The 12,497-nt window shown below is 40.0% G+C and overlaps 1 protein-coding gene across 3 annotated transcripts in view; it reads right to left on the bottom strand.

The window, feature by feature from the left end:
* Window positions 1-1,683, bottom strand: part of SLITRK5 (SLIT and NTRK like family member 5) — a 28,060-nt gene extending 26,377 nt beyond the window's left edge. Inside the window, exons 1-2 of one of the 3 annotated variants that reach the window (XM_039555207.1) lie at window positions 1,557-1,683; window positions 50-248 (exon numbers count right to left, since the gene is read on the bottom strand). The gene's annotated coding sequence lies outside the window, so the exon portion shown is untranslated. The remainder of the gene's footprint in view (window positions 1-49; window positions 249-1,556) is intronic. The other 2 variants (XM_039555263.1, XM_039555321.1) reach the window with 2 other exon arrangements.
* Between the last annotated feature and the right edge of the window lie 10,814 nt (window positions 1,684-12,497).

Raw genomic sequence — 12,497 nt, 5'->3', positions numbered from 1 at the left:
CTGACACACACACACACATGCTCTTAAAAGAAATGTTTTAACCACTCACCCAAAATTTGTGAAAAATGTAAAACATGCAGGTCATCTTCGGAGTCTCATCCATATCTGACATAGCGCTTATTCCCAATGTTCTGCAAAACTAGCCTGGTAGAAGTGGAGAGATCTAAATAGGTCTCATGAAAATATCTCATTGCCAACACTCCAGAGTTACTGATTATAAGCAGCGATGGCTGTCAGTACTCTTCATCCTTTAGGGGAGAAGACACCCAGGCTGATTAAAAGCCAAGGAGGGTAGAAGGGAAACCCTACCATTGACCTACGTCAGTAATTTAATGCCTGAATTCCAGCTAGCTGGAACCAAATCCTTTCCATTCCATTTTTTGCAGTCCTTCTGACTCCTCGTGGCTTTCTTCTACTTCTATTAGTCTAAAAGCAATATGAATAGGGAAAATAAATGCATTTTGTGTGCCGGTAGGGGAAGACTAATAAATCATCAGGCTTAAATGCTGGGATCTTGGAGCAGGCTTGCATTTTCTATCGTCCACCTCAGAGCTCCAATCCTCATGAAACAACTCTGGTTTGGAGGAATGCCCCCTAAAAAATGTGAAGTCTCAGTACTGCAAGACATCTCCTGTGGCATCAGGTTCAAGGCTGCAAAACTAGCACTTGCAGCAAAGGCAATCATGCAGCAAGAAATCGGAAGTCTCCGTGAATCTCTCTCTAATTCTGACCAGACGTCAACTGGATCAGAATTACTCAAAGCAAAAAGGCTTCACTGCATAAAGGCAGCAGAAATCTTACTCAAAGGCATGTATCTAAGCATATTTTTTCTCAGCTCGATCAGATCCATTCATCCATTAACCAACAGTTCTTCGGAGGAGAAGAAAAACCCACAATGACAACCTATTGAAAACCTGCCCGGTCAGTGTTAAACTCCCAGGCATTTTACAACTTTAATTCAATTATGGTTAGCAAAGGAGGCAAATACAATTTTCCCTCCCTCTCCCTTTCTCCCTCTCTCTGACAAAAAAACCGCGGGGGATGGGAGGTAAAGAAAATAAAGTTGTAGCTGGCTATATGCAAGGTTGCAATCCCGCCCTGGAAACCCCTCTGTGATGACTGTGTGCTGCTGTTCGCCAGCTCCCTACAGAGGTTCAGATTGAGGGGGGGCGGGGGGTGGGGGCGACGGGGGGGAGGGGAGAAAAGGAAAGGGGTTGCATCGGGATTTTTCTTGCGTGTGTGGTTTTTTTTTTTCCCCGAAGAGTTCAACCCTTAGATTACCGCACTGCATATCCGGCTGGAAGCAGCTTTCAGTACCGCCGACAGCAGCAGCGAGCGAGCAGCCCCAGCCGGACACTGCCACCCAACTGAGCAACACCTCGAGTTGGGAGAAATGGCTTTCGGGCGAGGGGGGCAAACGGCGAGGAACTGGGGGTGGAAAGCAACAGCAAGGAAAGACCCGGCGGGGAAGGGGCGGGGGTGGCGGGGGGGGGAACGAGGAAGGGAGGAAGAGAGGAGGGAAAGAGAGCGAGAGAAAAGTCAACCCCGGTACTTACTTCGCCCGAAATCTCCAGGGCCCAAGCATGGTGGCAGCCCATGAAGATGCCGACCCGCTGCGCGGGCGCTGCGCGGAGCCGCCGGGGCGGCGGAGGCGAGGACGGCAGCGCCGGGGAGCTCGGTGCGGAGCGCGCACGGGCACCCCCCGCACGCAGGCGGCGCCGAGGCACAGCGCGCGCTCAGGGGCGCGCGCACTCGGGCACCCGCGCCTCACACTCAAACGCGCGCGACAGCGCGCGCCCGGGCAGCCGCGGGCGCGCGCCCGCCACGCACGCGCACTGTGGCGCGCGCCCGCACGGCGGGGCGGGGGCGGCCGGCGGAGCGCCGCGCTGTGCCCGCGCCGCCGAGCGCAGCGGGGAGGCGGAGGGAGGAGAGAGAGGGCGGGGCGGCGGCGCCGAGCGGGTGCGGGGGAGCGCGGAGGGGCGGGAGTGCAGGGGCCGCGGGGGAGGGCCGCGGTGCGGGGCGGGTGTCCCCGGGTGACGGCGCGGCGGCGGCAGCCGCCGGCCCCGTGGGGCGCCGCGCAGCCCGCTCGCACGGGCACACCAGGCACACACATGCCGATACGCGCGCGGCGCGCCCGCCCCGCCACACCCCCGCCCCACGCACCCCGGGGCTGAGCTCGCACTTTGGCCAGCACGGGCCAACTTTCCCCGTGCTCCGCCGCCCCTCTGGCCACCGGCCCCGCTCTCCGCACCCCTCGGGCGGAGGTCCGCAGCCCCCCTGTCCTCTCCTGCAGCGCTCGGTGGCCGCGGCTGGGCGGCGCGGAGCGGAGCCGCGGCGAGGGGGCGGCGGGAGCCGGTGGCCCGGCAGTCGCTGCTGTCGCTGCTCGCTGTACGGGAGCCTCCGCCGCATTCGCGGAGACCGCGGGAAATTGGGTAGTCGCGGTGAAACAAAGTGCCGGGTTTCGCTACGTGCGCTCTCCGACACCGAGGGTGCGGGCGTGTGTCGGGGCCGTTCAGCTTCTCTTTTCTCCTCTGCCTACCCCAGCCGCAGGTCGCGGAGGGAGCCGGGGCACGGATGCAACAGCAGCATCTAAGAGACTGTGGCCGCCCCCCATCCCCGCCGGGCCGTTCCCCGCGGCAGCGCCAGGGCCCGCGGAGCCGGCGGCGCTCCCGGGCGCTCCAGGCGGCCGCGTGCTCCCGCCGCGCGGCGCGGTGCGGCGCCTTCCGCCGCCGCCAGGTGGCAGCGCAGGGCGGCGGATGGGCCGCGCGGAGCCCCGCGGGCGCTGCCCCCGGCTCGGGCAGCGCGGCCGGAGCGGGGACGGAGGAGGCGACGCCGCGCCGAGCGCCTTCCCTTTATTCCCGGTGGGATAACCGCCGTTATTAAGTGTGCATGCGGACCGCAGAGGGATTTTCGATGCCAAGGCTGGCTGTAGCTCTGGGGATGTTTTTTTCCGGTTAAATTTCGGGTTTTCTTTTTGGAGAAATTGCGTGTTTGGCTGATCTAAAAAAAAAAAAAAAAAAAAAAAAAAAAAAAAAAAAAAAAGGAATGTAGAAAGAAGGCGATTTAATTGCATACGTGCAAAGATGTGCACGTGTTTGCATTTGTGTGTGTAGTCATTGCTGCTATGTGCTATCTAGATTGTAGTACATAAATAATAGGTGTTACACGCACAGGAACACATGGAGTACACCCCATGTGCACAGCACAGAGGTTGGAATCCAGCTTTAACGCAAAGGTAATGCTAGATGTATTTGTGCCTCTGTTTTTCCTGTATGAGGGTAAGCACTGAACAATACTCTGTCTGTGGTATGTATTTTCAGCACATCTGTATCTTCAGAAGACCTCAATTCATGTCTTAACATCCCAACATGTTAAACCCAAAAATTATTGTAAAAAATAATTTTTTTTGTAATGGTCAGCCTTCCCTAAAAGGCATATTTGTCTTGTCTGCAAACATAAAAGTAGTGTGACTCAAATCTTATTTCCCTAGACCTGAAATAAGCAAGATCTGGTATTTGGATGGAAGACAAATTTCTTACATGGACCACGTAATTTTCCTGACCTTGTAGAAGCTCTTTGAAATCTTTTGGGTGGGACAAATTACTTACTTATATTCTTAAAGGATCCCTGACTTTCCTGCTTTGATGCAAGCACAATTAATTCAGACAAAGATTTTGAATAGCTTTAGATTGAGTTCCAAGGTGCTACTTTTAGTCAGGGAAAAATACCGAACCACACCATACAGTTCCCCCACCCCCCCATGTACACTCTTTTAAGCTTTTCTAATATGTAACATGGAATTTATGATAGTGGAACAAAAAAAAAAAAATCACAGATAGTAAACAGAGATGTCTTACAGGAGTTTCTTGTGGCCTCACTATTTTTGAAAAAGATCTTTCTTTTAAATTAATAAGTCTGCATTTTGAATATCTGGAATTCTATGCATATATGCTTGCATTTTTTACGCCTGTCATATTTATAGCATCTGCGTGTGTTTCTATGCTATTTTCTTTCTGACACACAAAATTTGATACACATAAATACTTTTTTATTCATAACAGAGAAAGATATTTTAAATAACCTTGTCATCTAGGTTGAGCTTAACTCTTTCTTGTAACTTTCGGAGAAGTTGACATTTAAAAGCTATCATGTTAAAGTCAACATTGTAGATATATTTCAGTTTAATTTTTCTGGTACTGTACTAGTGAGATATTAAAAAGCATAATAAGTAGAAAGTCTGATTTAATAAAATCTTACTTCCAAGTTGTTAGACTGCTAGATGGTTTTAGTAGCATGCAGGAGATTTAAATAGTTATTAGTGTAGAATTACCATGCTGTTGTTCCGTTCTTTCTTATTCTTAGTCCAAAAGTATTTCTGACAGTGAAAAGTTATATATGAATATTTGAACTAGAACTATCATTTTAAACCAAAACACAAAAACATCAAACAGTAAATACTGTTGAGTTTGTGAGAAATATTTTTTTTTTACTATGGTGTTGCTTCTTGCTAATTTCTTTCATCTACCTTCCATTAAACTGGGGAATCCTAAAAGTCTTTAAACTGAAATATTCAGAAGGAAAGGTGGAAATAATTAATATAATCCTCATATGGAATACAAGTAGAGGGACCTGAGTGAGGATGGAGCAAGAGTAAGATAGTTCAACAAAAGCATGTGAGGCATACATGCATTATATGTACAACAACTTGTAGGTGTTTTCTGTAGCTCTTCAATTTGTAACAATGGCAGGAACAGCTGATCTAGCACGTGGAATCTGACATGGGAAAACAGGAATTTGGAGTTTCCAAAGTTGTTGAATGAAATATATTGGAACAGAAGGATAGACACTCCTTATGGAAGAGCTGAAAAAAAAGTGTTTAAATAATTTCATGCTGATGCACTAAAACGTGTTCAGGAGTGAAGACCATTAACAATAGTGCAATAAAAATGTTAAATTTGAGGGTGACGATGAGATAGTGTCCACTTGAATGAAAACCATTTAGCAAAGAGTAGGAAAAATGTTCAATGGGGATGCAATCTATTGTGAATCTGCTCGTACAGATTTGAGCTGGAAAATAATGCCTACTAATACAGAGGGGAAAAAAGCTAAGGCTGAGATTGTGTGATCATGAAGATTTGTGTGATTTCTTATGGGCAAGCATCACCAAAAAGTTCAGCCAGTGTTGCTGGGGATGATATGAATTTGAACGTGATAGAGGATAGTTTCTTTTATGGAACAGGTACTGAGCAAGCAAGAGACAAGGATAATTTAGATGAAATTTTAGTAAATTATAGGATCTGCAGGAAAAACTAATGATAGAAAATAATCTTAAATACGAGGGTTTCAGGCTTTTCAACTTCATGTGAAGTTTCAAGACAGAAGAATGTGAAGGATCTCTAACTGCAGTCCAGTGTTTCAGAAATACAATCTCAGAAACAAAAAATTTTAGTGAGGAGTACTGGAAGAAGAATTCAGATAAGACAGATGCTACTTTATGGAAAAAAAACCAAACCAAATATTATTGAATTTTTTCAGTGGGGGAAAAGGGAGAAAACAAAATAGCCCACCTAAACCAGAATGAAAAAGAATTCCCAGAAGGTAAAAGCCTTAAGCAAGTTATTAAGAGTAAGCAAAAACCCTAAAGAGAATCCAAAAGAGATCTTGATTAGGAAGAAGTTTGCATCAATAATTAGAAGGCATAAAACCAAACTGAGAATGGTCAGAAACCTTGTTAAACCAAAACTTGAACAGAAATCTGAAATAGAGTAAAAACTTCTTAAGCAATGTAAATAAAATGAGAACTTAAGAAGTGGGATAGTTGTGAAAGGGTGGGGATGGACATTAAGATTAATGTAGGCCCAGACTAAATAGGTACCAGAAAAGTTGCTTCTGTTTCTGGTAAGAATATATGTAAATTTTGATATACAGTGAAAGTAGGAATAGGGTAAGAGTAATCGCATCCTCAGTGTATCATGGCATAAGCATTTGGTCCAGCAATTTTATATCCTAAAATACTGAAAGGATCAGCTCCTTTGTAATACACTTAGCACTAATTTAAGGGTGTAAGGTAAGTGGGTCTAGACAGAATTTGTAGACAAAATTAGAGGTCTTTCTGAGAAACAGATGTGTTGAGATACATATGTGTAAATATATATATACCATGTAAATATTTAGAATTTTAGTCTTATTGTCCATATTTTAACATGTCAGTATTTCTAAATTTAATTCTTGTATATTTATATATTGCTTTCTTTTGGCCTAGGCTGATAGAAATAGTGTGAAATTGAATAATGCAGTCTACAAACTCACAAATTACAGCTTTTGCTATAAACTGGGAAGATCCAAGTTTATAAAATATTCCAGAAATTTAAAGCTAGTAGTCAATCAGGAAGGGGTTATAAGTTGCTATTATAAATGAAGTACTTATATAAGGGGAAAAGAGAAATGCGATTCTATGATGTATTAGGCAGGATGTCCTACTAGGTAGGAAGGCATTATTCATATTGGAAAGGATGTGCTTTTTCATGAGTTCCTGGTGTATTATGCATGGTTCTAGTCATACATTCAGATACGATTATAAATGAAGTCTAAAGATCGGAAAGAAACTATGGTAATTAGGGCATGGAAAATGTGTCTACAGAAGAGAGATTAAAAAAAAAAAAAAGGCATACATAGCCAAATAGATATTGAAAGAACATGTGAGTCCTTTCAAATGCATTTTTAGTTAAATTTTTAAAGAAAACCAAAAAACCATAACCTATTTGAACTGAAGAGTGATTTTGGCATGCCATCAAATACTTATATGTTGATTATAAGACCTAGGAAAGGGAAGAAGTTTACGGACTGTCTGAGACTGGAAAGGTCTTCCATATAGGTAATCAGGCCAACAAAGTTTTTGAAATAGAACTTGAAGAGAACAAAATTTTGCAATTGAATGGGACATTTCCTGTTAGAAAAGGGACATTTTGGCAAGTTGGAAAGGAAAGAGCCTTTTGAAGAAGTTGGAATATGTTTTTTCTACACTTACACTGTGTCTCTTCACTGCCTCAGGGCTTACTGTAGACTCTTGGGTCAGGTAGGATGTTTTCTCCCTTTATTGTATAATTTAGATTCTGAGCTATGTTAATTTCTGTCTTTCTTCTGTTCTGCTTTGTATAGTGGGACATGTTTTAACTCCTGGAACATTCTGCAAAGAATTTCTAACATATTTCTTCCTATTGAGGGGGTCTCCACAGACCATTGGCAGTGCCCTTTTTTCTCTTCTTCCACCCTTTTTTTTTTTTTTTCCCAAGGAAGATTTGAGGTTTGACTTTTGGTCTTCACTGCAAATTAAAGGTTTTGAGTCAGTGGGTAGTACCATCTAGACTAAAAGTTCTGTAGATCTCTCCTTTTTTTTTTTCTTTTAACTAAATATTTGGTATATTGTAACTCTCAATTGTCTCAATTGTGAGAATGTAGAAATGTAGATAATCCCTTTCAGCAGTATTGCTTCTATTACTACTTCTTATGAAAATCAAATTCAACTCAGTTCCATTATCTCAAAACTCCTAGCTAAATTTTCAGCATTTTCAATAGGACATGGCATGGATTAGGTGACATTCTGCAAAAAATCTCTCTGAAAATTCATAAACTGTTCTGTCATTATACATTAGTTCTGACTTTTCATTTCTCTTATCTCCTTGCTATACTTAGGATTATCAAATAATTAAAATTATTTCATGTCAAATATGTTTAATGTAAGGTATCTAAATCTATCCATAATAACTGAAATAAAAGGATTTTGATTTCTTCTGGATCTGAACACTTCCTCTGGGATAGCTTCTTACTTTTTCTGATGGAAGTTGTAGAGTGGGAAAAGAGGTTTATTAATATCCTTACATACAGAGGTAACCTTAAGGTACAAATCTGTTAGGTTATTCTTTTCTTTCTGCTTTAATTTTCTTACACTAAGCAAAACATATTTAACAGGAGAAACTCAGAGAATTACCACGTGTTTTCTGCCTTAATGGGTTAAACATTCAATAGAAGGAGCAGGCTTAAAATTTCTACACCACATTACTTAGCAGAAATTTGAATATGATCAGTATACTATCCCTCAAACACAGAGACTGACCTGTCTCATCCCTGTTCACTTTGGGGAAGTTAAGCATCCCATGAGAATTTCTAATGAACTGTTCCTCACAAGCGACACAAGCAGGGGAAGTCAGAAATTGAAAATCAGGGATTATGTATAAATTAGACTTCTAAGTAATTCAGTAGTAACAGCACTAATGTAATTCCTAATGTCTTCAAAAATGATTGCTGCAAGAAATACAGCGAGGAATGCTGATTCTTGAGGCACATGAAGGTACCTAGCAAGAACTTTGGCAGTCCTAATGGTTTCCAAATACTGGATCTAGGCTCTGTAAATTATAGGTAAGAGTATATATATATATATATATATATATACACACATATATACATAGGTAAATGTCACCCTGCATAACTATAAGTGTATATAGGTGCTTAGCTTTATGTTTTGCCATTTAAATAAATTTTTTGGAACCTACTTGAACACGCAGTAATTAATACAATAAAAAGAAAAATCCTTAATCTGAATTTTTCAATAAAACAAAGCTACTCCTATGCATTTCTACATCATGTTTAAACACATATTTACAAAATATAAGCATATTACATGTCTGTTTCACATATTTTTGTACATACATTCACAGGCTGATTCTTAATGAGACTGCTTTCTCTTTCTTTAAAATAAATATGAAAATTTATTTACAAAGTGATAATCAAAAATCAATCTATTATTTTACCATTCTACCCAAGAGGCACTATAACTGTGTTATGATGTATTAAGGGTAAGCGAGGAATATCTTGTTTTGCTTTGTATTTTTCAGTAAGTAGGCTTGCTCCAGTGAAAGTGCAAAAGCCTCAGAATGAACTGAAATCGCGTGTTTTGGCTACTCGGCGTGACCTCAATTTCATACCACTGGTGGCTCCTCCTGGTCTCCCTAGAGGGGCGTTTTCGTCAGTTTCTGCCACTAGGTGTCCCTGTTTGTGTGCAGGAAAATCCTGATGGAAACATTAACTGAAGGAGCAGAAGAGGAGAAATTGAGTGGGAGTAGTAGAAAAGCTGATAGTAAACTTCCTTCTTGATTTTGAGTTTTGTTTGACAACTATCTTGCATATTACTGAAGAGAAATATGAATGGATTAATGATTGTGCAGTTATATTTCAAAACAAACTTTTTTAAAAAGAGAAATGGATAGTAATGTGCTCTTAGATATTACAGTCTTTTTGATGTTACGTAATCTTTTTGATATTATGTATATATATACATATATATATAAAACTTCTAAATCTTGACAGCTTGTTTTATATTTGGTAAGTTTATTATACTTTTTAAATTATTCATACCATTCGGTATCAAAAATGGATTTTCACATAGTAAACACAATTAATTATATATGTCAAAGAGCAATGAAGAAACGTGTACTGTGATTAGCTTCTCTAGAACATCTTGATAAATGGGGTGTTTCAAGGATTAAGAGTCTTTGATGGATTGTACAGTCATCTAACCCTTACAATTAATGTTTAAATAGATCGCTAATAATGGAAAATAATGTGGTTTAGACCACAATTCTTTTCATAATCAAGTGTCTACTAAATGTTATGCAAACATTCTTCTAGTGGGACTCTTCTTTAATCAAAGTCAGCAGCCATTATGACATGAAAGCTTTTGAAATTATTATTATTATTATTACCTAATAATAATAACAACAATAAAAATAAAAGTAAAAATTAAAATATATGTTCTTTCAGTTATAATAAATAGGATACTTGAACAGACACTTCAGAGTATTAAATAATCACTTTCTCTGACATCAAAAGGCTGCATGTACAATGAGAGCAGGATTATACTGGTATTGTCTGGAAAACAGAGTTGTTGAGTAGTGTGTTCGCTTTTTCGAAATACAAACCTTTACTTAAAAAACAAGTAAGCAAAAAAGCAAGCTTTCATCATTCTCAATACCATTCAAAACATGACTAGAGAAAAACAACTTTTCTGAACCCGTGATTCTGTGCTTACTTCTTTTGAACTTGTAGAGAACAATAGCTCTCTTTTAGAGATGTCAGCACTGTTAAACATTTTACTTCTGGACTTCTGTATCGCACATACAAAGAGTTTGAAGTCTAAGAATTTGGAATTAGTGAAGGAGGTTTTATTTTAAAGGTATTTACTATCAGCATAATTTTGTTGGAATGTCTCTACTGGTTTTAAGGGAGTCATGGTCTTGGTTTAATATCTGAGCTCATAGGCTTCTAACACAAGAGTGAGAGAGTTGCAAGTCCACTGCACTGGAAACTTATGCATTGATGAATACATTAATGAATCATAGCTTATTATTCTTCATTAGCCTTGTGTATTTCAACACAGATATGACAATCTGGTATTTGGTTTAGATTTCCACTTGTCTATTTTAAATTAAATTTAAATATATCTCAGTTGACAAGACTGAGTCTTGACAGACCAAGAAAGTTATGAGACAAATTTATTAAAAAAAATTAAAATCTGTCTTTAAAAATACTGTGGTGGGTTCCCATAGTCTTTGTAGCACAGGCTGGGATTAGACTACTTTGAGTGTCTATTGCTTACAACTTTTTTACTGTAGGCAGTGGAAGGAGAAGAACTGGTGCTTTCATTCAATATGAAGAAATAGAGCATGAGATTGGTGAGCAAGGGATATTAAACATTATTGTAGACAAGTGGAAAACACAAATAAGAATCTGTGTTTTATAATCAGTGAAATAACTGAATAATACAAGTGTTTTATTAGATTACCACTGAAGTTATGAGTTTAAGTGAAAAATGGTAGTGATATATGTCATAAAACTTCTATATTGCATATACTCCCTATATAAAGCATAAAGATATCTTGCAAGACACTAAGGATACATTATATTGAATAAAAAGCAAGCGAAGTCATCACAACTATATGATACACCTTAGTTAAGAATATCAAAATGCCCTGCAAGCATTGTTTATATAATACAAACCAAGAACCTTCTCACACTCTCTGGTAAAGAGCAATATAGAGTTAGAATCTTCAGAGGAAAAAATTCTGAAGAGCAGTTTATTTCTGCATAGAGGTGGTGTGAAAGTTATGTCTTAATGTAGTTTCAGCCCTAGAGTTCTATACATATCCCTGTGGAACATAAACATCCTACAAAACAACTAGAAAGCCACATGGGATTTTACTATGTTTATTGCTCTTATGATGGTACCCAGCAGTTGCAAATGGCATTCTCCACTAGACATACCTGATCAGGTAGTTATCAATCCATAGTGCTGTTCTATAACCTGTGACTTAAAGAAAATAATTTGGAGTGAGAGTGTCGGTCTTAGTGAGATCCAGGGGTAACACACAAATAGTGGGAAATCACTTAACTCTACTTGGCTACCTGTAAATTTGAAGCCGTGGTAGAAATAGCAGATGAAAGAGAGGTGAAAGGGAATATTATCCCCAGTCTTCATTTCAGGAGTGGAAGGAAAATGAGATCAGTTAACTGAAATGTTGCATTATGGAATATCAAATACCTTATTAAATAAAATAATTTCTCAGAGCTCCCTTTCCAGTATCTCATCCAGAAAATGAATCTGAATCCCAATATAGTAAAATGTTGGAAATATTTGATGTCCTTTTATATCTTGCTTCAGTCTTTTTTTTTTTTTAATGCAAATTTATTGCTGAAAATTGTGGCAACAGAGAATTTTGATAAATAAGAGTATCAGTGCCTAAATCATGAAGTCTGCCTTGCTTAGGATGAACTTTAGCATTTGAAGCCTATATAGGTTCTGCAAGCTTCAAGATTAGTTAAGAAGCTGTCTACATTTACAAAATGTAACCTACTTCTGAAATGCATCTATGCAGTACTAAATTAAATTAAATTAATTCCTTCCACTTGAACAATTTCCCAACTATTGTAGGAAAAGCAAGAAATATTTTACATAGCTTTATGAAATGAAACTTACTTTTTAAAGGCAGATGAGTACGATATTTTGACATAGTCTTACTAGGCAACCATGCATGGTGTCTAAATCAGGGCCAATTCATCTTAAATACTGTCCTATAGGTAGTGATGTGAGATGGTCATCTCTCAAGGATTATTCTAATTACCTGACGTCTTCTCTAAATACATGCCCTCTCTACTAATTGTGGGGATGTAATGCATTTAGCTTAGTGCCTGTTGCCTAAAATCAAATGGGCTTAATACATACTTGGTGAATGGTCAGGCAATGAATAAAACCAGAGACACCTGAATATAACTGTAAAGAGAAAAAAATACGTTTATACTTTATGTCAACTGTAGTCTTGCTGACACAGATGGGTCTTTCTGGGAAATATGGTGCTACTAATCATGGGGTGGATATTGTGTCAAAATTCAGACTGGCGTTAGCAAATTTCTTTTCAAAACTTAATATTACAGGAAAAACCCTAAGT

The sequence above is a fragment of the Corvus cornix genome, chromosome 1 (assembly GCF_000738735.6).
Source record: "Corvus cornix cornix isolate S_Up_H32 chromosome 1, ASM73873v5, whole genome shotgun sequence".
In the NCBI taxonomy this organism is placed as follows: domain Eukaryota; kingdom Metazoa; phylum Chordata; class Aves; order Passeriformes; family Corvidae; genus Corvus; species Corvus cornix.
This window is presented reverse-complemented; position numbering and strand designations above follow the sequence as displayed.